General features: G+C 42.5%; 2 protein-coding genes across 3 annotated transcripts in view; one reads left to right on the top strand and one right to left on the bottom strand.

The window, feature by feature from the left end:
* The window catches only part of vasnb (vasorin b), a 27,464-nt gene extending 6,801 nt beyond the window's left edge, over positions 1–20,663 (bottom strand). Inside the window, exons 1-2 of the mRNA XM_040157679.1 lie at positions 20,565–20,663; positions 13,020–13,081 (exon numbers count right to left, since the gene is read on the bottom strand). The gene's annotated coding sequence lies outside the window, so the exon portion shown is untranslated. The remainder of the gene's footprint in view (positions 1–13,019; positions 13,082–20,564) is intronic.
* coro7 (coronin 7) overlaps positions 1–20,774 on the top strand; it is a 114,069-nt gene that overhangs the window by 62,356 nt on the left and 30,939 nt on the right. The window lies entirely within an intron of this gene.

The following is a 20,774-nucleotide window of genomic DNA, read 5'->3' as shown; positions in this document are numbered from 1 at the left end:
TGTTGATGTCTACACTGCACAAATACCTGAATGAGAGGCCAAGTATGTGTGACTTATAGTTTTACACAGATGCAGCACATTCACAGAGAACACTGTTCTCACACTACTTACCTAGGGTTGTTACCCCAGAAATGTCAGAAGAAATTGCAGTGCACGTTTTATTTCCCTCATTTCCTTTTCGATCTCGGAACTATGTTCCTTTCCTCCGAAGTTACAGAGGTTATATATTTTTCTTGTAAACTATGGGCAGTGTCTTCTATTAGATATACAGACATCGAAGCAGTATGTAGTAGCACAGTTGCTCTCTCAAGATCTCTTCTTATTGATACCAGAAACAGTATGTTGTGGCCAGTGGTCTACATGTTGGGAAATAAATGCACATATTGTTTAAGAATGAACAAATATTATTAACAAATTTTATATTTCCAAATTAAATAGTACATTGATTGGTGTTTGAATTTTCATATTTTTTTCATTTACTCATAGGTGTCAATGTTACCAAAAATAACTCAAGCCAAGTACATGTTACAGTAGCATCAGAGCTGCTGCCAACTCAAATAATTTCTTCTTTTTAAAATTAATTTACTTTCCTTTTACTTTGTCTGTTTAATGAAACATTTTCTTTACAAAAAAAAAATCAATGCCTCGAATGTCAGGAGGGGCAGAGAGGCGGAGGAAGCACCACTATTATCTCACCATGCCCCAGCTATGGCATTTATTTTCCTTCTGTTTCAGCATACTTTTTTTTCTGCTCCTCCTTGAAATTGCAACTTCCTTGGAAAGATTCTCTGATCTTTTATTTTGCCTTCTCCACTATATACGCTAAAAGCAATCAGAGTATTTGCTTAAACCCCACTGCCAACACATTACTCTTATTATCCGGATTACTCTCTCTGACGGGGCAGAAATGTTGTTCTTTGCAGCTAGACCTTAAAAAAATGACCCTACTCAAACGTCAAGGCTTGACTGAACCAAGCAGCTAACTAGTTTTCAGAGTCAGCACCTGCTGACAGCACAGAAAAACTACCTAAACTTTGGCAGCCATGCAGAAAAGTAGAACCAGCTTAGTATTGCAGTTGTTTATGGAAAATCTTGTCCAGTAATTAATAATAACATCTGATGGCGATAGATTGCTGTTGGTCACAGCTAAATGGTTCAGCGGAGGTGAAAGGTTGCAGTTATCCTATAATTTATACGCAATGCCTGGGGAAAATTAGCTTTAACAGGTAAGTAATTACATGCACAGTGTTGTAAAAGATTTTTGGGTCTTGCCTCAGTGGCTGGGAAGATGTCCAAAGTAAGAACATTTTATTTGCTGCTTTTGGAAATAAAATATTTAATTGTAGTAATCAATAATAACTGAAGTCATAAGTTTAAAGGACAGCCAGAACTCTTTTTAAATAGTCGCAGAGGAAAATTTGGGTTTAATTACAGGGCTCAGATATGTTGGAGGTGCCGATGGAAGAGGGAAAAGGAAGAGCAGAAAGTGTGGCTGCCGTGCTGCATAGGTGTACAGAACACGGGAGGAAGGGGATAGGGAGAATCAATCAACAGCTTGAGTGTATGCAGATGGGCTCAGGTTTTCATATTATAGCTTGTGTATGGGGAGCTGCAGATTTCATCTTCAGTGTGTCAAAGAAGGTGTACACACATACTTCATATAAAAGCATTTGTGTGTTTGTGTGACATAAGTATCATATGTGTCTGAAGTCCAAAATTCCAGTCTCATTCCTTCCAGAGATAGAGAAACTTCAATTTGGTACAATATATCAGGGTCAGAGACGGGTATAAGGGTCCGGCGCCAGAATATACAACAACATCAAGGCAGCCATGAGAAGAGGGTGAGCTATGCAGATAAACTGAGAATATTTTTCTTAGAAACGCAACGTGGTGATTCTACCGTAGCTCCCCGGGGCAGAATGTTTATTTGAGTGTGCCTCATTCCAAACTGGGCCAGGCACATCTGATAACCCAGTGGAGGAGAAACTGAGGATGGGGAGGGGTTCAGTACGTGAATACTTCCAGATCATAGATAAACTGTAGCTTTATAAGTTAGATTCCCCTCTTTTCTTTCTTTTTGGATACGAGTGACTTGCGCAGGTCTTATCAGTGTATAACGTGAGGCACAATCGTGGGGTCACTACAGTATGGATCAACAGTGTACTGTGGTGCTGAGTGACTCAAGACTGTGGCTGTAACTCAACTTGTTTTAGAGTGAGTGGAGGTGGGTGGCCTGCAGATAGAGAGAGATAGTAGAAAGACAGGCTTGTCATCCTGCTTAAGGAGGAATAACCCCTCCCATCTTGCCTTCCTCCTCCTTTTTGACTTGTAATTTCCTTTTCTCTCCCCTATGTGCTTGTTGAGACATTCCTGACAGACAGACAGCAGCTGAGTTTGAAAAAGCGAGCTTCTCTGTCTGATTGGTTTAGCATTCGGAGATTAACAGGAAGTGTTTCAGGAAGGGTTTATAAAAAGAAAATTGATTGGATGAATGATGGTACTGCTTATATGAATGGAAGTAAAAACATCTTTGTGACCAGATCCTTTATATAATGATTGTTCTGACATCTATATTTTCTTCATGCTTGAGTCTAGATTGGTGGTTTGTATTAAGATAAGACATGTTAAATGATGAATATGTGGTATCACTCGAGCACCAGAAACAGTAAGGATAAAATACAAAGAAAAGAGCATGGGAACGTCTTTGTGCAACACTAAGTGAAATACATGGGCAGCCCCTTGAAAAGAAAAATTAAAGAGGCAATAAAAAGAAGCAAAAGAAAGAAAAGCCTTCTTCCCTCTCCCTCAGCTGACTTCTTATCCCGCTTTTTTTTTTCTTTTCAAGATGAGGAGGAAAAGAAAACATGAGCAGGGGAACAGCAGAGACAAAAGCAGGTTTCTGTCAGCGGGGGCACAGGGTTGGAGAGGTGGATAAGGCCTGGCTTTGGGAGGGTGAAGTGGGCTTCAGCAATTAAATCCCGGCAGGCCGAGCGTCAAGAGCCCTTATCTTCAGAGCTGAAGGCCAACACTGAGGGGCAATGAAGGATACAAGAGGGGGTAGAAAATTGCGGTGTGTGTATGAGTGTGGAGGAGTCGCAGGTCACTGTGCACTTGCATAATCGTGCAGGCCGGGCCAGAGACTACAGGGGGCACCACGCCAAGTCACAGTAAGGGGATAAGGCTACACACTACAGAGTGCATACCCCCATTAAAGAGGCCCCCTCTCTTCTGGGACTTTATCTTCTAAGGCAACAACACTTGCGGTATGTGCATTAGAGTATGATCTACAGTGTTGTAGGTCTGAAAGCTCAGTTCACCGGGGTGCACTACTAAAATATATTACCATTGTAGCTCCTCATGTTGATTTACTACAGTAGCACGAGGACATGAATTCATGTTGGTTATAAATGATAACAGGCACCCTGATAAATGATGTTGATGAAGGCTGATGTGGGCCCTCTGACCCCTCCTCTTTCCCATGTCCCCCTTTCCCCCTCTCTATTTTTGCCCCTTTTCGGCCCGTGATCCTTTGAGAGGACAAAGAACTACTCCTGCAAGCACACTCTCCCCATATTCCCATCCCTTTACACTGTCAGCACCATCCGTGCCACAGCTGGACCCTGTTATCCACAATCCAGTGGGGTGATCTGTCAACAAGACAAAGGGGTCAGGAGAGAATTGGGAAGGAGAAATAAGAGTTATGTAGAATATCCGAGGATGAAAAGATTACTTAAGAAGTAGCACAGAAGAGGAAAGAGCGTTTGTGCAGACAGCAGAAACACATAGCACAAGTGTGTATTTGAAAATGTAAGCTATGTTTACGCAAGACTGTTGATGCACCTGTAATGCAGTGAGGTATTTGTTGATGGCATGAGCTAATGCATCTCTAATGTGGTACTTTATTGCTGGTTGTACCTGTTTAACAAACTATATTAGAAAAAAGAAAACAGAATATGTATGTCAGAAAAAGGAACGCGTGTTTGGAGACGGAAATGTGATTAACAATACTTTCCAATTGACATCATCCCTGTCCAAGTTTTTCCATTCACTGGTTCTAGCAGCATAACAGGAAAATATTTGTTTTCTTAAAGTGCTAAAATATGTATATTCAGAAATTTAAATGCAATATTTCTTGATAGGAAAAATAAATCTGATTAAACAAAAGCTAATGGCTGTTTTCTGTTATAATTTTGTACTGTCAAGGTTAACAAGGTCAAATCTATGGCAAGACAATCAGCAGATTAGGTGTCCGGAGATGCGTAAAGAGTACGTCAAACCAGAAACAGTCTTTCTAAACAGAGACATCATATTCCAAAATATGCTCTACTAACACTGCACTTACACCAAGGTCAATCAAGCAGGCAGAATACAAACACAGGCAGGGGAGAATTGAACATGTGGAATGAAAGAAGGATGATAGTTTCACTGTGTTTGTCACTGGCAAAACTCATCTTGAAGCCACAATGTCACTGCTGTGCTTTGTAGTGGTATGAAGATGGATTAGGGGCCATAGCAGTTTTACAGTGTGCTGCACAAACGAAGCTTTCCAAATTTCAGCCTGACCACAAGAACAGCCCCTGTAATAGCCACATCCATTGTACATCAGCGTTGCCAGTGCTGACTGATGTCAAAGGGTTGTTATTTTAATTAACGCAAACAACCACTTAACCAACAGGCAGGTTCCTCTTGGGCTGCCTCTTCATTAGAGACTTTCCTTTTCTTATGTCTTTCTCTTATTCCATGCTTTTTGCTCCGTACATTGTGCATATCTAAGTGAGTTGCAAAGCGGCTCATTATTGGTGTGAGAGTCGGCACTTTTCATCTCAGGATTTATGGTTTTGACCAGGCCTGCTTATAAGGACAGTGTGAAGCATTACCATTAGAGCCTGCAGCTGGAGGACTTGAAAGAGAACATAATATACAGTCCAGGGGTGAATGGGAGGGTACCGGCATAGTAAAACTCACAAAAACAGTGTATATTTGCTGCACTGTAAGAGGGATACGGGACAACTCCATGTTGAATTTGTGATCCAAGTCAATAGTTACATTTTGCATTTCTGTTTACATTTTCCTGTGCTAAAGAACTATGCTTGATTGTAATATATTTACGCAAAAGAGAGAAAAAAAAACCTAAAAAGCCAGTCATTCCTTTGCATAGTTCATCTAGTCAGATAGCATCAGTCTAAAGGACAACAAAGCCCACAAACCAGTGAGGCAGAGACTGACTTCTCGAGGTCAGAGGTCAGGCTCAGATTAGTTTTTCCACTGCTGCTTAGTATTACGTGTCCTCTGTTGTAACTGGGGCACAGACAACACAGATAATAGGCCCTGTTTGACACGGGCACACACCCAGCTCCAGTTTCACGGACGCACACCTGAAGCTTGCTGGTCTTCGTCTCCACAACATGTGTTTTCTCCGCTCCTCCAGGGCAACATGAAACCCAAAACCTCTGGCGTGTGTCTGAGTAAATGATGCGGCCTGCGCCAGAGCTCCAGCCTTAGCCAGCTGCACACTCCCGCCTGAGAGGAGAGGGCAGGCGAGAGGAGAATGGAAGCAGGCAGAGGTGGGCGGCTGGGCAGCCAAGCTAGACCAGAACTGGGTCTCTGCAACAGCATGTCTACAGTCTAGCTCTGCCTCCTCTGAGCTTTAGAGCATAGCGTAGAGGTCAGTCACTATGCGTTCCAAAAGGAAATGTGGGCCATTTCCTTTTGTTCTATTGCTGAAGGATATGACGGATGGTGCTCTAGATGCTAGACTTGATTTTGTTTTTATAAAGGCACTTATGAGGGGAGACACAGGATCCACTGGCTTAGACAGATTCTCTCTTCTTCTCTTGTTCTCTTCCTCTCAGCTCACAGACAGTGTCCTCTTGTTTTGCCCTGGAGAGCGACGTCTCAACAGTGACACACACGTCTTTCAGCAGTGCACCCTGCCCTGTGACCTCCTGGAACAGATAGTCATTGGGGTCACAGTCACATTTTTTTTTTTTATAGGTGCACACAAGCACAGCTGCCTGAGATCAGAACACTCACACATTACACAGACAGAAAGTTTAAGGGCATGACTGAAAACCTGGCGTTTCATCTGTTTTCTCATTTATTTGCGGCATTTGAATCAACAACTTTTGTCAGTCTTGTCCCATGCGCAAAAAATCAGTTAGGTGCCACAGCAGCTTCTCTTGTCAGTGACCTTAACAAGATGACCCCACTGCTCTGCTGAGTCTGTCTTCGACCTGGCTTGAATCAGTCACAACCGAGCGGCATAAAACCACAAACAACACCTCTCTCTTACATACTCTCTGTCTCTTACTCCCTCTCTCTCTGTTTATCTTTTCTGTTAGACACAGCAGTGAACCACACCAGTGCAGAAGTCACAATCTCATATATCCAAAGCCACCACATCACCAGGAAACAGTAAATATGACATCCTTTGGTCACAAAACTGGATTCTCGCCAGGCCTTGACTTGTGCCTTCATATCCTGTGCATGAGTGTCCACACCTCCTCCCAGAATCAAAACTTTATTGTGCTGTCTGGCTCATTGAACCTGGAAGCAGTGTTGTCCAGAGCGTTGGAGTCTAGTATAGCTACTAGTAGGGACACCCAAAGCGAACTGGTCTCAGGCAGCAAGGGGCAGTTCAAAAAGACTCCTGTTGCATTCTTCAAAACACCTGAGAGAACCCAGCCTCGAATGGGGATGGGACAGTGTTTGTGCTGTGTGTGTGCAATTGCGGTTTCAAGTGGCTGGATGGACCAGTTTTATCAGTCAGCCATGGGCACACTTTGACATTCTGCCTAGCCCACAGACATTTATTCCAGATTCAACATGACCGCAATGCTAGTCACCTCGATCTTTATTTATTTCTCATACTTTGTACATTAATATTACTGCTTAAAGAACTTTACAGAAGCCAAGAGCCTATCTTTTATTGACATTCGTTCAAGATAGAGAGACTAAGCCAGAGTTACAGCCTCAGTATGACTGATTTAAACTACTACTCTTTTTCTCTATGTATTAAAAGATAGAGGGATGGGCCACACTTTGTGCACAGCTGGATGTTGACACTATTTTTTACCTTCGTCCTTTCTTGCAGCAGCGCTGTGTAAGAGTTCAAATCGGAGCTCTACTGAATCAGAGGTTGTGAATGAGTCAGGCGGCTGGCTGGCCCACTGAGTGTAAAACCGACTGAGTGGCAGGCTGACTATCTTTGTTAGACAAACAGTGTCACACGCACTTACTGAGGAAACACTCGCACATTATCCGTCTGCCTACCTGCTCAACTGTCTGTGCCTGTAGATCAACTTTACAGTCTTTGAACATACTGTAGTTACTTATCTGGGAATCTCCTCTGGCTTCCAGGAAGATATATTTGTATCGACTGATACTACAGAATGGTCGGACCGCATTTCTGACAAAGCACTGATGTTAAACATGCACACAAATGTCCAATACACTGCGCTCTTAGAGAGCAGCACATTGGACAGCCAACAGGTGACTAAAATCCCCCTCTTCGCCTTGTCAGTCTTGCGCCCTCTCTTCCCCTTGCTCTTCTGCTCACTTCTTCTTCTTTCACTCAGGTTTGTTCATGTAGCTGGTGATAAGAGTATGACTGGAATCTGATGAGGGCATGTCTTCTCCGCCTGCCACAACAGCCCTGCAGGGCCCTTTGGCAAAAACGTAGCTGTCAAAGTGTTCATTAGTAAACAGAAACTTGGGCTAGTGCTAGTGCTGACACTTAAATAACTCGTTTACCTTGTTAAATTGCAGTTCAGCATTAGAAACTTGTAGACTTGGAAAGGGCACATACAAACTAACACTTCATTGGCATGGGGCAGATTTTTGATTAGTATAAGTGCAAGTATTTGAAATTCAAGTCATACTCGTCTGTGATTAAACTTGGACGTGGCCTGACATCAAAAAACTGAACTCTCTTCAGCCGTGTGTCACTTTGTCAGTCTCTCTCTGAAACATTAAATCATGAGCAGGAACATTTCTCCCAGTGAGCTTCTGGGAGGCTAAAGGAGAAAGGGTGATAGAAGAAGTTCATGTTTGCATCTTAGAGAGCACCTCTTCTTTGTGTGAGATTTAGTTGATGTCCTAACTGCTGTCAAGTGAGCTTGCTGTCCCCCTTGGCAGCACTATGGCAATTAAAAGCATGAAACATGAATGCTATGTCAGGTAGGGGTAGGAAAAAAGTGATTTATTGATAAACTGATTGACAAATTAGTTATTTTTGGTTGTTGTTAATTATTTTTCATGATAAGTTTGGAAGCCCATGTTGTCATGTCTTGAGTATGGTTTGAAATTAAGATTGAGTCATGTCCATATTCAGTTGTTGGTGACATTAAGTAAATAATGTGTCACACATACAGTAAACCTGGCACAATTGCAACTTTCTTCATTTTTTTTGTACCACAACCTTAATTTAAAGGCAGTCATTGTGCATTGGTACCAGTTTTTCAACCCCCCCCCCCCTTTTCTAAGAGTTACCGTTTGTGATTTTTCTAGTCATTCTACCCTGCAGGCTTTTTCCCTTAAAAAAACAAAACACCTCAGACATGTGCCACACACACAAGATAAATGTGAAATGGAGATCACTAGTGCAGATTAGGATGAAACAAAGGAATTTCTTGTGAAACTACTGCCTGTGTTGGTACCATGCCAGGGGGGCTGGCTGACAAACCAGCAGTCAGGCAGCACATCCCCCAACAATGACATGTCTCTTCTCCATGGCCTCAGGTGCCCTGTGATTACCTCCTGAACAGGGACTGTTGACCTGTTTATTACAGTGTTACTATCGCAGTGGGTTTTTTTTTGTTTGTTTGTTTGTTTGGTTTTTTGGGGGGGGGTATTCAGAGTGGCAGACACACATCTTGATATTGATTATTTGCGTCATCCATTTTTATCTTTTCCATTACTGGAGAACAGTCATTTCCTTAAATATATAAATATAAAAGCTTAAAAGGATGTGCAGTTTACTATCATGGCTCACAAATAATGTACTAAATTGAATTCATTCACAATCTCCACTGTGAAGTAAATCTGACATAGAATGCCTCTGGGATGAAGTTATCCAAAAATTTCACAGATAAATGACAGGATCCCATGAGCCAACAGCTGTCTTAATCCCTCCTATTATTAGAACGCTGACCTTCATTCTCTACCTCAGCCAGCCCCTGATGAGACAGGTGAACCCAACCACCATAACGAGTGTAAAGACATCAGTCAGCAACAGTCTATTAAGACATCAACTTGGACCCTCAACTCCACAATTTGCCTGCAGCAGGTGCACACTGCCTGAAGACTCCTCTTGTCTACCACAAATAAGGCAAGAATGAAGAAAGAGGAGGAGGGTAGTGAAAGAAGTGGAGGAATAAACGTGAGCCATCTCTAACCTCCTTTTTCCTTTAGGGTGTCAGTACACACGACAGACTGTTTAAATCTGGTAAATGTAACGATCCAGCGAACTGTCAAAAAGGAATTCATTGTGAATTTCTCAGAAGACCATCAAAATCAATACAATATGAGCTCCCTCAAATGTCAAAAGTATTGCAGGATGATCCGCTTATGATGCATGTCAGGATCTGCCAGGCGAGGCTGTTGCATTAAAAAACATACACAATCATTTAGAGAAATACACTACACAAAATCAAACCTCAGCCCAGGCCTGACCAAGTTTAACTTTCGGATGTATCTTTTTTCTCTTTTTACCAGGGACTTTCCATTGACTTTGGTTTCCATTCATTTCCACACAGTATGAATAGGTGTTAGCTAGGTTTGTGTAATCCATCATGCAGACCAAGTTTGGATTAATATTTATGGCATTATTACTGTATGGTAATGCAGGTTAAGTTCAGTTTGATTTGAAAGTAGTGCACTGCATTACCTCGTAACAATAGTTTAACCTGGAGCAAAATCGAAGTAGACTCGATGTTTACAACAAGTTTCAGCAGTCTGCTGGTAGATTTTCATACTCTATGGAAATTAATGGAAACCAGTGGAAAAAACACATTCAAATTTCTTAAAACTCAGAGTTTGCAGAATAATTAACTGCAATGTCAATTTAATGGGATTTGTACTAAACGGGAAAAACACGCAAAAACACTAGTATAAAAGATGCCTTCAAACTCATGCCTGCTCAAGCCCATTCACTGAATGAAGAGAAAGAGGGTCTCTTGGTGTGGTTTTGAGGGAGCCCAGATCTATGTCTTCAGTATACAGGATATGTGCCCTATGGGTTAGTCACGCTGTCATACACAGAGAGCCTCAGATGACCTGACAGACCGCCGCAGAGAGAGAGAGGAAGAGAGGGGCAATGAATGATGCTTTGTTATTGTAGCAGTGAATAGCAATTTGTCTAAATAAAGGGCAGTTTGTTTGCTCACATCAACACATCCGTTTATACACGTCATTAAGTGAGTACAGTAGATTCCTGAGCTGACCTGTAACACAGAACAATGCGTACCTGTGTGGGTTTGCTCACACATGTGATTTCTGTGTGTGTGTGTAGATTAGAGAGTATATGAATATCGTGGAACACCCTTGTTTGCTCTTCTATGTTTGCTTTAAGGTAAAAATATTAAAATGAATAACGAACAATTATATACACATTTGCCATGGTGTTGGGCCATCTGGACGTTTAACACAGTAATGGGAAACGCAGACATTTCAAAGCCAGACATTTGGCTTGGATTCACAGCCTCGTCAAGTGTTAGCACTGAAGTTTTACTAGCTATCCAGATGCATTCATGTAGGTGTGCCAAGGATGTGTGATCGGCACTTAGGAAAAAGGCAGGTAAAACACACACCCAGGTTGCCAGGGTGTGCTGTAATTCAAGGCAGTGAGTGCAAGCTTTAATGTTGAAACTACAGGATGTGTATGTTGATATTGAAGCATTGCCTGCATGGCAAATAATTTACAGCCAGCGAGCACAAATCCCCTAACCTGAGGAATGTGTGTATGTGTTATGACCAAAACTCAGCCCCAGGAGAAGAGCTGTGCACCACCACCGCTCTCTCCTCCTCTTTGTTTTCCCTGAGTAGGACTGGGCTGCTCCAAGACAGAGAAGCGGAGGAGTTGTAAGGCAATTAGTGAGAGTAGCGGTGTGCGTCCAGAGGCCCGAGGCTACGGTCTTGTCCTGTGTGTGTGTCTTTACAAGTCCACACAGTCCCTGTCACAGCTCATTGACAACTAGCACAACACAGTAATGAGGCGGGACAGAGCCTGAGGGGTCAGAAAGGGGTGTGTAAAGTTGAAGAGAGTATCAATCAGCGACAGTTTTCACCAGTGATGCACTAACCAGACCTCAGCACATACAGGTGATTTATCACCAGCAGCGACAGCCTGGCTGTTTTTTTTTTTTGAGTTTCTGTGTGTGTGTGTGTGTGTGTGTGTGTGTGTGTGTGTGTGTGTGTGTGTGTGTGTGTGTGTGTGTGTGTGTGTGTGTGTGTGTGTGAGAGAGAGAGATCAGGGCAAAATTTGGTCCAGGAGACGCCCACAGAGGCGGTTTTGAGTACTTTGTCAGGTGTATATATATATCTGTCTATCTGTGGATACATTTTGTCACGATTACGTCAACATGTTGATTTTGAAGGGAGTCACCGCTGGTGTGATCCCATCGCAAAATGGTCTCTACTAAGTTTTGTTTTTTTATCTTTCAAACAAAGTTTGAAAAATAAAAAATTTGAACTTTAAAAATACCATTTGCAACAGAAACTGTTTTATTTTCTCCTTAGAGGGACAGCAGCTGAAAATATTAAATTTTTTTGTTTTTCAAAACTATTTGAATGCAAATGCATTCCATAAAAAGAACAAAACCAGCAACTGTTTGTTTCTCTCCCAATAGTTTGACTTTTTCTACCCTGTATGCATCTCTTAACCTCGAGCCCATTGGTTCCTACTGAAGACATAAATCGTTGAAAACAGGTTACGAATATACAGTTTCACTCTTAAAAAACTCCCAGTAATTTCCCAAAAGAGCTGAGCACTGTAGTTTTTAGCAGCCACATTACATAAAAAGAGTACATAGTACATTTGCTTTGGACTACTTTCAGCAGCAGATGAATATACATTTGGTGCTATAGCAAGTATTGATGGCAACAGGACAGTCTCTGTGGGATTGTCTCAAAATAAACTAGTGCCATTATTTGTGGTAGTGAAGGAACATGTCAACCTGTGCTACCATGTGACTCACTCATGTGTTTTTAAATAGTCTTTGGACAACAATGGAGCTATATGGTACAGAAGAATAAGCTAGATCAGAAATTGTACTTGTCAGTAGGATTAATTCATTGTCGGTCTTGGTTTTTCCATAGAATTTGTTGACAATAAGAAGCATACAGAATCTCGGCGGACTTTAAATGTGTGGGGATATAAAATGTGGACAGGTTTCTTGATCTGCTTCTTTTTTTTAAAAATTAAAATGTAAACAAAACAAAACAAAAAAAAAAGCTATGAGCCTTACAAATATTGTAGCTCCATAACTTCAGCAACCAGACAGACATGGTTAAGTTCGAACTTCCTCCATTCTCTCTTTTTCTTCTCCCTCCGTATGAAACCATATACAGCCTCACTGTATCTATTAAATGCTGTGTGTGTGTGTGTGTGTGCTTGCGTGCTTGCGTGCTTGCGTGCGTGCGTGCGTGCGTGCGTGTTTGTTTGTTAAGAGAGCTGGTCTTGTTCTCCTGCCAGTACTTTTTAAGAGAATCAGAGTTGTGTAAAAGGAACGAAAGGACCCTATTGAGCAAGAAGGGTGTTACAGTTAACACTGTAAGGACCGCCAACAGCGTGGGGTTTGGATTTCTGGACGCAAATATTCAAAAGAGTGTATTATTGTGACGCATGTCAAAAATAAGTTTTTGCTTATGTAATCTATGTAACTCTGAACAACAGATAGTTTTTTTTTGTATTATGATGAATACTATTTCCGATGTTTGTATTATGGTAACTGACCGAATCTTATTCATAAGGACACAAGTTACTAATAAATCTGTCAGATCTTATTTAATGTTCCACTCACCCAGTGAAGAAGCTTCCTCCTCTATTCCCGCTCCACTTTTCTTGGTTTCAGGTCCTCCTTCCCTGGAAACAACACACCAGTTGTACCTGTTAGCCATATATGTTGCACTATGTTTTGTTTTGGTTTTTTTTTCTCTCCACTCATTTGGAATCCAGCCCGCTGCCATGCATCGTTAATGGCCCACAAGCAAGACAGGAAGTTTTTTTTTTTTTTCCCGTTAATTGGTTGGATTCCAGCTGTCTGCGAGAGCGTGCTGAGCGCTGGTTGGCCGTGTGGCTGTGCAAGAGAATGACAGAGCGGGATAGGAGGAATGCAGACTGACCACTCTCCGTTCTGTTGGCTCCTTGTCCTGTGGTATCAGCCCATCAGCTGTGGCACGAATGTTTGTGTGTGTAGAGCACTGACTTAAGCATGACACAAGACAGTCACTTTTTGTTTGAACCCCTGTATGTTTTGTTGTGTTTACAGCAGGGTTTTTTGATCGGCGAGATTCCTTTAGTTTCACCCTCTTAGGCTTGTAATGAATCAAAGGTCACTAATATAAAAGTAATATACACTGACATTTCCTACAAAACCTAATATTCGGCTACGTTGGAGGATTTTTATTAATGTTTCAGAGTAGGTGTCTGTGCCTTTCTTAAGTTGGTATTTTGATCAGGTGTGTGTTTTATAAGCTAAGCTGACCCCATGGCACAGGCCCCAACCGCTTTAATTTTAAGGGATATCAGTGGGCAAGGCCAAAATTGGCAACATTGTTTGTGTGTTTCCCACATTTCTTTCTAATAGCAGACTTTTTGAAGTTTTCTTATCTTATTGATTTAAGGCATGGCCATTAAACTGTATGGGAGATAATTAGCTGAGATGCGTACGTTATTTTTCGCTTTTTCTCCCATTTGTACAGCACAGACAGACTGTTTTCTGTATACTTGCTCCTACTGAATATCCCAGTCTCCCTGTTCCAGTATGTTTCCACTAAGCACCGTTTTTAAGCCATAAGTGACTTACTTGTGCCATATTTCACTAACATACTTTTGCTCTGAGTCAAACAGTCTGTGGAGGCGGAAAACAGAATGAGGATAACTACCACACCACGTGCTGTACCTAATTGTGTAACATCTGAAACCTTGCTGCACTTTGCACATACCATCTCTGAATCGCCCTGCAGCACACACTCACTTCCACATTCATAGAGCATTGTTTACATCTGAAAATAACCTGTCACAGTCAAGGGTCGTTTTGGCTTGCTGAGGCCTTTGCTGCACTCTGCATCCGTGTGTTTATTTGTCTGTTGGAGTTTTTTGCGCCGCATGCACAGAGGCTTTTGTGCACGTGTTTTGCGTGTGCTCGGTGTGTATTTTTGCGTTATTTGCATATCTGTCACTGGTCTGTACAGGTAAAAGCGACGATGCATGCTTGCCAGTGGGTGATTACATGCAAGGGTGATTGTGCGTTTGTAGCTGTTGTGTGTGGGGATTCTCATGCTCTGACCCTGCTGCAGTCAGTTTCCCGAGGTCACTGTGTCTCCCTCCCAGACAGTCCCTTGACTGCACTGTAAATATTTAGCTTTCAAAGTGGAACGCAACACTCAAAATAGATGCAAATTATCTTGACCACTAAGCTTCTTGAATAACTGTAGTACTTTTTCTACAAGACAAAACTGTTGACAACAATATTCCTGCTTCGGTATGCCTTAATAGCTCAGGCTGCCTCTTCCACATCTTTCAATGAGACATTTGGTCTTTAATTTGTGCAGACTGGGCACTGCCAGAGCATTGGTAGTATCTCTTAACCTGGCAGTACCTCTTATTTTCTCTCTTTTCACCATTACATTGGTTTACATTCATATTTAGTCTCTTTTGAAGAAGTCTTTTTTTTTTTCTGACCACTATAATTTTCTTTCTTCCTCTGTGTTCATCCGTTAAACATAAATATCGCCTCACCCTTCTCTTCCTCTGTTTCTCCTTTTCTCTCCGTCACTCCTTTTCTCTTTCCCTATCTGGTGTAATATCCTCCAAGGTATATTTTGATATTGATATTTTATGTGACACGCTGATGCTTATTCTGACAAGCCGTGACTTTTGGCACAGTCAACACCGCTCACGTGTTGATTGGAGCATTGTGTGAATGAGATCCGGGCTGATACGTGGCGGCATTTGGTTATACACATACGGGCATTTGCACGTATACATGCACAGATTTGCCTTCTCAGACTGCACCTTGTGCTCTTACGGTGTGGGCAGCAGCAGATAACACTATCTGTGTCCCCCAGCTGCGACGGAAATAGACATTAAGAAAACGGGGACAAGAGAACAACAAACGTCAACTGATGTAGTAAAGGAGAGTGGCCGTGTGAGTACGCGTCAGCTTGCATGTACGACGAGCCTGCATGAGAGTGTGTTTGAATGTCACCACTTCCTGTGACGAACGAGGTGTTGGACACTCCAAGACCCGATGGCGAGTAGACATTCACAAACCCAAAGGTACACGCACTCTGCGTTTACTCTGCTGTCTTATCATTCAATCCATATTTGGTAGAACATTAAGAGTTAACGTTCATCTCAGCGGTTATTTGTTTAATTTTCATTAGTCATTAATGACTAGTGGTTAAATATCTAACCCTGTTCTCAAAGGAAGATCTGTCTTTCCTGATTCTGGTTTTGGTCAAACAGTACAGGTGTGTGTGTGTGTGTGTGTGTGTGTGTGTGTGTGTGTGTGTGTGTGTGTGTGTGTGTGTGTGTGTGTGTGTGTGCGTGTGTGTGTGTGTGTGCGTGCGTGTGTGTGCGTGTGTGTGTGTGTGTGTGTGTGTGTGTGTGTGTGTGTGCGTGCGCGCGCACCCTTGCTCTGCTGTTGCCCAGTAAGATCTAGTTCAAGGCTCATTTCCTAATTACAGTGCTGGCCAGAGGTAATTACAACTTTAGATTAAGAGTAGTTTCTCTTTTCTTTATGGGCTCACTGAAATGCAGCAATTTGTGGTGGCTTTCTGGGATGAGCATCCTCCCTCTCATCCATTTCTCTCTCATTCTCCATCTGTCCCTCTCACTCGATACTTCACTGGAGTCCGTTTAGGAATTTGGGGGATTTTTGGCCTTTTGAAGATTTTCCGACCAGAGTGAGAAGGTTACGATAATATCAGAGTTTCATTTAATTTCAAGCTTGAGAGGGTAGTTTATTTCGCGCCATGTTTGATTTAAAGGGTCATCTCATTCAGAAGATAGACAAACTGGTAAAATCTGACTACATTGAGTGTGTGTGTGTGTGTCTGTATGTGGATGTGGACATGGACGACAGCAGTTATTTGGGGTTTGCGCTCAAGCTGGGGCACTCCATAGCCCTCAGATCCCTTCACATGTGTGTGTATATTTATGCAAGGTTTTGAAGTGGTTCTTCTGAACGCATCATTTGGCTGCATCGGAAAGCTCTTCTTCAATTTAGCTTGGCAGGCGTATGGGCTGGGGTTTGCCTCCGCATACCACTGGGTCAGCATTGATGTGTGAGGCTGAGGCCTTTGAAGCTGGGGGTTTTATTCAAGACAGCCTCGTCGACAGAGCAGCTCCGGCTCTTGGTTTTCAACCAGGGAACGCCCCCCCCTGCTGCGCAGCACCTGAGAAGGGGCAACGCTGGAGCCGTTTATTGTGACAAGGGGAAGGATTTGTACATCTTGAATTCTCTCCCTCACTCACACAGAGTGCTTTTCTAATTGTGATGAGACCTGACTTTCACGTGGCCTTGAGAAAAACAAACACACACAAACTCACATGCACTCACTCATTCAAACTTTCTGCCCTGTCGATTCCCCTCTCTCTGCTGCCTGTGTGAGTGCCCCACTCTTGTCCTCCTGTCCTAGCTCCACCTCCCCATATTCCTCCTCTCCTCCCTTCCCAAGGCCTCCTCGCCTCAGCACCTGACTTTTAACCGTCTAATCCCTCTGATGCACAGGGTAGGATGCTTCAGACACTGCCCCTAATTGGTGTAAAACTGAGCTCTGGCGGTACGAAGCACGATGTGAAAATCCTCTGCTCTCTGCCAGTTGGGAGAAAGAGGAGCAGCAACAATTAGTGTGAATTACTATGTTGTGTTAATAAATTACTTTACAGGCACCGCAAGCTCCTGTAAAACGTCCAGCTCTTTCCGTCGTTTCTCAACACAACAAAAGGAAGAACACAACTGTCAGTCATCATCAACAGCAGATTTAGACATCAGTGCTCTTTCCCTCCCGAGCTCTTTGGCACAGATAATGAAATGCCAGCCGTGATTTTGTTTAAAAAAAAAAAAAAAAAAAAAAAAAGATAAAAGTACAGGCTGACACAATGTTGGTAACCAGATCCTGGATGGGTAGTGTGGTTTCGACATCACTGTCACAGTGGTGTGACAGCAGGCCTGTCCTTAATTGTTTAAAGTGGGTTTTATGACAGGGTTCCTTCGCCTTTCTGACCACAGACTGACGTTTAAGGGCAAGAAATATCCCGTGGGGGAGGGATAATCCACCCGGGGTGCACGTGTATCTCACTTAATGCTCAAACCAGCATGCACAATTGCACATTTTATCGTCCGAGTGTCGCCATACTCTATGCAGCAATTATGATAAGCTATGACTTTAATTTTACATCACAGGTGAAGAGATGCAGTAAAAAACTTTACCCTACTTCATCTTCCCATCTTTCTGTCTCTCTCCTTCTTCTCATTCACACCAGTCATCGTCTCAGACTTCGGTCAGTCTCTCTCTGAGCAGTGAGAAGTGTGACAGTGTCAACAAGTGACTGTACAAACACAACAGTCTGCCATATAGAGACTGAAACAGTGGAGCAGAAAGCAGCAAGCTCTATATCTTTATTGTCCGGCTCCACATATAGAAAATAACTACACCGGCACACTTCTGCATTCTTTACAATGTCAGGCTGTGCCCGCAACCGCTCTCTTGTACTGTAAGTGTTACAATCTGTGCAACATAGTAGACTTAAAGTTCCCCACATTAGTGAGGGATAATTGGCCTCCTGTGGCTGCTCTGCTGTGTCTGGTAGCCTAATATAAACCAATTACAGCCATTATATACCGTCAATGACACGGTAGCTTCTCCTGTAGCATAATGACAATCTATGAGGAAACACCTGGTGAGGAAACAAGCGGCACACCAGTGTAGGAGTTAATAGCGGGGCTATTGGAGTAGTTTACATCGGCTGTTGTGCCCCCAGGAAAGATTAGGCGATTTTCCGTGCCTGTTTATGGGGCCTTGTAAAAGATGCTAATCTGGCTGAAAGCTGGAAGGATTGTGGTCAGAAGAGCGTTCCTGCATGAATTAAGCATCTCAGGCGAATGCGAATATACATATACTTTTTTTAACCTGGTTATATATTAATCAGTGATTTTGGAGTTGGGGTCTTAGGGCCACTGGTCGTCCCTGAGGAGTTTTCCAAGCGGGTCTTTCGCATAATGAATAAAAATTAATGTCATCCAGTGTTAACACAGTGAGATGATGTCTTTAACAAGGACTGGTGTGATCACATTTCTGTGGCTATCACCCCAATAACTGCGTATAAACACTTATATGATTGTAAGGTTAAAACTAAAGTTTAAAGAACTACTTGTTTAGAGCTGCTTTTTGGATGAGATACTCAAATCATGCTCTTTCTTTAAGGATATCTCTCCGACAATCAAAGTTTATAATGGCATAATATTTGCACATTATTTGGAAATATGAGGTGGTATTATCTGGAAAGAAAGGATGCTCTGACAGTTGCTTGTCATTTTTAGATTGTGGAACAGAGAATTGGTCTAAACCTGTTGAGTCATGCCACTTTATTGGATGTTAGTTTATTGGTGGAGTAAGTCACTCAGAGATTTAATCTTTCAGGAATTTGACCCCATCGCTCATTGCTCTACTGCACACGTGCTGAACAAAACCGATGTCTCTCTAATTTCTGCGTGTACCTTTCCTCACATCTGACCCACCGGTTCATTCATCAGTCGCTGCACTGCAACGCCCTCAGCTAAAAATCAAATGATGGAGTTGTTCAACTTTAAATCCGGCTTTGGACCTTGTCCACATTTCAAAGTAAAGTATTGTATTTATAATAATAATAAAGTTATGGAATCATTTTATATCAGTAGCAGCTGTTGATGGACATCTTTAATATTGTTGCGTATCACCAATCATGCGTATGACTGAAACTGGGCCAGCAATACTGTGTGACAAAGCTAAATCATCCTTCCATTTTTTGGAGTTGCAGATTATTTAGTAGCCTAATGAATTCAAGATTTGTTTATGTTCTAAGCCATTTTGAAACCACATTAAATCAGTGCATCACTGATAATCAGACTTGGCATTGGCCCTTGTCTTCGCCCAACTTATTCCCTCAGTAGTTTTTGCTTTTACAGTGAAAAGCAGAGATGCACCAAAACTGCCAGAAAGTTGTCTGAAAAATACAAGATAGCTAATACAAGGAAGCTGTGATCCACGGTAATAGTTTGGTGACACCAATTAATACTTTGGACAATGTTACCCCCCCCTTGTCTCCAGATATGATATGGTGGAAATGAGAATCCTCTCATGACCTCATGCTGCTAACATACCAAATGCCCTGACTTTTCATTATCTGACCCCTCCGAGCGTCCCGCGCGTCGAAACCACGAAACAACCTCGCTTGTGTCCTTTTGAACTTTCTGTTGTGGGATTGTCCCCCCGTGTGGTTCCAAAAACAGCTGTCCTCTGTGGTGAACTCGGCTCGGTGCGGTCCAGACATTCGGCTCTGCCTCTGCATGCGGCGTCCCGCGGTCCAACACCAGCCCGCCTCATTTACGCCCCGACGGCTCCTTTTTTTGCGCCGCGCACACGCTGGCGTTTTTTAATGCGATCCCCCCGAAACGAGATGAACCCCCCCCTCCCCAGTTATTGTCAGTATTTGATGATCTGAGGCGTTAGCGGCGCCCACACAGCCAGCAAAACCTCTAACATCAGATAAGTCAGCTGAGCGCTCATGTTGATTTGCAGTTTAACTCCGGGAGAGACAGCTGTATTTTACAGGGATGTTCGAGGCATTGACAGAAAATCTAAAGACGTCTTATCGTTGCAGTAACACTTGGCTTTAAAAGCATCAAAACGTTTTGGGGTTTTTTTTGGTTTATTTTATTAATTTACTTATTTTTGTAATTTTAGCAACTTAAGACTGAGCCGAACAGAAACACAGTGAGTTTCTGTCGGATTGTCCTAGTGGGTTTTCGTCAAGGGAGTTGTCACACAGGGACAAAAAAACAAACACAACTTTTACTTTTACTTTTAACACCGGTGGTGGTTGCCTTTATATTTTAAAAGAGGCAGAAACCCGGCGAAGTGTTTTGATTTTGAACCTGGGAAAAAAATGATTCTGCCTGTTAGTGTATTCAGATCCTCCTGAAGCAAAAATCGCACTCAACCTGACCGCATTTGTCAACATAAGTCTCTCTACGCCCCCTTTTTTTTTTAAATCCTTTTCCAACTGTTAGAACCCGAAAACGAGTGAAATTTTTATCCCTTTTTTTTTTTTTTGGTTAGTCAAAGCAGGAGTCTCTTACCCTGAACTTCGAAGAAGTGAAGTCGGGAGCACAGTCGCGCTTGTGTCTTTATCCAAGCGGAGCAGTTCACCGATATAACTCCAGACCTTGTAGTTTTCCGAATACGCTCTTTAAAAAAAAAAAAAAAACCCTAAAAAAGCCTCTGTGTAGCCTGACTACAAAACTCGCACGGTCTTCCTCAAACCCTCGCAGAGGTACGCCAACCTCCTC

The sequence above is a fragment of the Xiphias gladius genome, chromosome 3 (assembly GCF_016859285.1).
Source record: "Xiphias gladius isolate SHS-SW01 ecotype Sanya breed wild chromosome 3, ASM1685928v1, whole genome shotgun sequence".
Taxonomy (NCBI): Eukaryota; Metazoa; Chordata; class Actinopteri; order Istiophoriformes; family Xiphiidae; genus Xiphias; species Xiphias gladius.
Note: the sequence above shows the minus strand (reverse complement) of the source record. Positions and strands in the feature narration are given on the sequence as shown.